Raw genomic sequence first — 5326 nt, forward strand, 5'->3', positions numbered from 1 at the left:
TTGCACCAAAACAATTGATGTACAATCTATATATCAAAGGGTGGAAAACAAACTTCCTTTAATATTACATTCTTATGCACTTAAATAAATGATATTTAATCTATTCTTCGAAACTTGAATTTAACACAAATTTCATTTATTTTTTCGTCCATTAATTTGCACCAAAACAATTGATGTACAATCCATATTTCAAAGGTTGGACCTCAAACAAATTTCCTTTAATATGACATTCTTATGCACTTAAATAAATGATATTTAATCTATTCTTCAAAACTTGAACTTAAAACAAATTTCATTTATTTTTTTTTAATTAATTTGCACCAAAACAATCGATATACAATCTTTATTTCAAAAATTGATGCTCAAACAAATTTCCTTTAATATTTCATTCTTTTGCACTAAATCAATCGATATATAATATTTCTTCAAAACATGAAGTTAGAATAAATTTCACTTACTCCTTCTTTAATTAGTTTGCACCAAAACAATTGATATACAATCTATATTTGAAAAGTTGAATCTCAAACAAATTTCTTTTAATATTTCATTCTTCTGCACTAAAACAAATGATATATAATCTATTCTTAAAAACATGAACTTAAAACAAATTTCATTTATTTTTTCTTTAATTAATTTGCACCACAACAATTGATATACAATCTATATTTCAAAAGTTGGAACTCAAACTAATTTTCTTTAATCTGTTTATATACTTTGCACCAAAACAATCGATATATAATATTTCTTCAAAACATGAAGTTAGAATAAATTTCACTTACTCCTCTTTAATTAGTTTGCACCAAAACAATTGATATACAATCTATATCTGAAAAGTTGAAACTCAAACAAATTTCCTTTAATATTTCATTCTTCTGCACTAAAACAAATGATATTTAATCTATTTTTTAAAACTTGAACTTAAAACAAATTTCATTTATTTTTTCTTTAATTAATTTGCACCAAAACAATTAATACACAATCCATATTTCAAAAGTCGAACCTTAAACAAATTTCCTTTAATATTTCATTCTTCTGCACTAAAACAAATGATATTTAATCTATTCTTCAAAACATGAACTTAAAACAAATTTCATTTATTTTTTCTTTAATTAATTTGCACCACAACAATTGATATAAAATCCATATTTCAAAAGTCGAACCTCAAACAAATTTCCTTTAATATTTCATTCTTCTGCACTAAAACAAATGATATTTAATCTATTTTTCAAAACTTGAACTTAAAACAAATTTCATTTATTTTTTCTTTAATTAATTTGCACCACAACAATTGATATACACTCCATATTTCAAAAGTCGAACCTCAAACTAATTTCCTTTAATATTTCATTCTTCTGCACTAAAACAAATGATATTTAATCTATTTTTCAAAACTTGAACTTAAAATAAATTTCATTTATTTTTTCTTTAATTAATTTGCACCACAACAATTGATATACAATCCATATTTCAAAAATCGAACCTCAAACAAATTTCCTTTAATATTTCATTCTTCTGCACTAAAACAAATGATATATAATCTATTTTTCAAAACTTCAACTTAAAACAAATTTCATTTATTTTTTCTTTAATTATTTTGCACCAAAGCAATTGATATACAAGCTATATTTCAAAAGTTGGAACTCAAACTAATTTTCTTTAATTTCTTTATATATTTTGCAGCAAAACAATTGATATATAATATTTCTTCAAAACATGAAGTTAGAATAAATTTCACTTACTCCTTCTTTAATTAGTTTGCACCAAAACAATTGATATACAATCTATATTTCAAAAGTTGGAACTCAAACTAATTTTCTTTAATATTTCATTCTTCTGCACTAAAACAAATGATATTTAATCTATTCTTCAAAACTAGAACTTAAAACAAATTTCACTTACTTCTTCTTTAATTAATTTGCACCAAAACAATTGATATACAATCTATATTGCAAAAGTTGAACCTCAAACAAATTTCTTTTAATCTGTTTATATATTTTGCACCAAAACAATTGATATATAACATTTCTTCAAAATATGAAGTTAGAATAAATTTCACTTACTCCTTCTTTAATTAGTTTGCACCAAAACAATTGATATACAATCTAAATCTGAAAAGTTGAACCTCAAACAAATATCCTTTAATATTTCATTCTTCTGCACTAAAACAAATGATATATAATCTATTCTTCAAAACATGAACTTAAAAAAAATTTCATTTATTTTTTCTTTAATTAGTTTGCACCAAAACAATTGATATACAATCCATGTTTCAAAAGTCGAACCTCAAACAAATTTCCTTTAATATTTCATTCTTCTGCACTAAAACAAATGATATATAATCTATTTTTCAAAACTTCAACTTAAAACAAATTTCATTTATTTTTTCTTTAATTAATTTGCACCAAAGCTATTGATATACAAGCTATATTTCAAAAGTTGGAACTCAAACTAATTTTCTTTACTATTTCATTCTTCTGCACTAAAACAAATGATATTTAATCTATTCTTCAAAACTAGAACTTAAAACAAATTTCACTTACTTCTTCTTTAATTAATTTGCACCAAAACAATTGATATACAATCTATATTTCAAAAGTTGAACCTCAAACAAATTTCTTTTAATCAGTTTATATATTTTGCACCAAAATAATTGATGTATAACATTTCGTCAAAATATGAAGTTAGAAAAAATTTCACTTACTTCTTCTTTAATTAGTTTGCACCAAAACAATTGATATACAACCTATATCTGAAAAGTTGAACCTCAATCAAATTTCCTTTAATATTTCATTCTTCTGCACTAAAACAAATGATATTTAATCTGTTCTTCAAAACTTGAACTAAAAGCAAATTTTATTTATTTTTTCTTTACTTAATTTGCACCAAAACAATCGATATACAATCTTCATTTTAAAAGTTGGACCTCAAACAAATTTCCTTTAATATTTCATTCTTCTGCACTAAATCAAATGATATTTAATCTATTCTTTAAAACTTGATCCTAAATCAAATTTTATTTATTTTTTCTTCTATTATTTTGCACCATAACAATTGATATACAATCTATATTTCAAAAGTCGAACCTCAAACACAATTTCTTTAATATTTCATTCTTCTGCACTAAAACAAATGATATTTAATCTATTCTTCAAAACCTGAACTTAAAGCAAATTTTATTTATTTTTTCTTTAATTAACTTGCACCAAAACAATCGATATACAAATTTTGTTTCAAAAATTGGTCCTCAAACAAATTTCCTTTAATATATCATTCTTCTGCATTAAATCAAATGATATTTAGTCTATTCTTCAAAACTTGAACTTAAAACTAATTTCATTTATTTTGGTTTTAATTAATTTGCACTAAAACAATCGATATACAATCTTTATTTTAAAAGTTGGACCTCAAACAAATTTCCTTTTATATATCATTCTTCTGCATTATAACAATTGATATATGAACTCTTCTCAGTATTTGAGACTTCTATTAAATTTTCTTAACTATTTCCGTCTTCAGCACTTGAAAAATGGATATATATATTTTCTTCTTAGTAACTTAAAATTTATATAATTTTTTTAACTTTTTCATTCTTCAGCACCGAAACAATTGATATATAATCTATTCTTGAATACCTGCACTTGAATTTAAAACAAATTTCATTTACTCTTTCTTTAGTTATTTTGCACCAAAACAATTGATATACAATCTATATTTCAAAAGTCGAATCTCAAACACTATTCCTTTAATATTTCATTCTTCTGCACTAAAACAAATGATATTTAATCTGTTCTTCAAAACTTGAACTTAAAGCAAATTTTATTTATTTTTTCTTCTATTAATTTGCACCAAAACAATCGATATACAATCTTTATTTCAAAAATTGGTCCTCAAACAAATTTCTGTTAATATATCATTCTTCTGCACTAAATCAAATGATATTTAGTCTATTCTTCAAAACTTGAACTTAAAACAAATTTATTTTTTCTTCTATTAATTTGCACCAAAACAATTGATGTAGAATCCATATTTCAAAGGTTGGACTTCAAACAAATTTCCTTAAATATTACATTCTTATGCACTCAAATAAATGATATTTAATCTAGTCTTCAAAACTTGAACTTAAAACAAATTTTATATATTTTTTCTTTAATTAATTTGCACCAAAACAATCGATATACAATCTTTATTTCAAAAATTGGTCCTCAAACAAATTTCCTTTAATATTTCATTCTTCTGCACTAAATCAAATGATATTTAATCTATTCTTCAAAACTTGATCCTAAATCAAATTTTATTTATTTTTTCTTCTATTAATTTGCACAAAAACAATTGATATAAATCTATTTCAAAATGCCTCAAACAATTAATATTTCATTCTTTTGCACTAAAACAAATGATATTTAATCTATTCTTGAAAACTTGAACTTAAAACAAATTTTATTTATTTTTTCTTCTATTAATTTGCACCAAAACAATTGATGTACAATCCATATTTCAAAGGTTGGACCTCAAACAAACTTCCTTTAATATTTCATTCTTTTGCACTTAAATAAATGATATTTAATCTGTTCTTCAAAACTTGAACTTAAAGCAAATTTTATTTATTTTTTCTTTAATTAATTTGCACCAAAACAATCGATATAGAATCTTTATTTCAAAAATTGGTCCTCAAACAAATTTCTGTTAATATATCATTCTTCTGCACTAAATCAAATGGTATTTAGTATATTCTTCAAAACTTGAACTTAAAACAAATTTCATTTATTTTTTCTTCTATTAATTTGCACCAAAACAATTGATGTAGAATCCATATTTCAAAGGTTAGACCTCAAACAAATTTCCTTTAATATTACATTCTTATGCACTCAAATAAATGATATTTAATCTAGTCTTCAAAACTTGAACTTAAAACAAATTTTATATATTTTTTCTTTTATTAATTTGCGCCAAAACAATCGATATACAATCTTTATTTCAAAAATTGGTCCTCAAACAAATTTCCTTTAATATTTCATTCTTCTGCACTAAATCAAATGATATTTTATCTATTCTTCAAAACTTGATCCTAAATCAAATTTTATTTATTTTTTCTTCTATTATTTTGCACAAAAACAATTGATATACAATCTATATTTCAAAAGTCGAACCTCAAACACTATTCCTTTAATATTTCATTCTTCTGCAATAAAACAAATGATACATTTAATCTGTTCTTCAAAACTTGAACTTAAAGCAAATTTTATTTATTTTTTCTTTAATTAATTTGCACCAAAACAATCGATATACAATTTTTCTTTCAAAAATTGGTCCTCAAACAAATTTCTGT

The sequence above is a fragment of the Teleopsis dalmanni genome, chromosome 2 (genome assembly GCF_002237135.1).
Source record: "Teleopsis dalmanni isolate 2A chromosome 2, ASM223713v2, whole genome shotgun sequence".
NCBI lineage: Eukaryota > Metazoa > Arthropoda > Insecta > Diptera > Diopsidae > Teleopsis > Teleopsis dalmanni.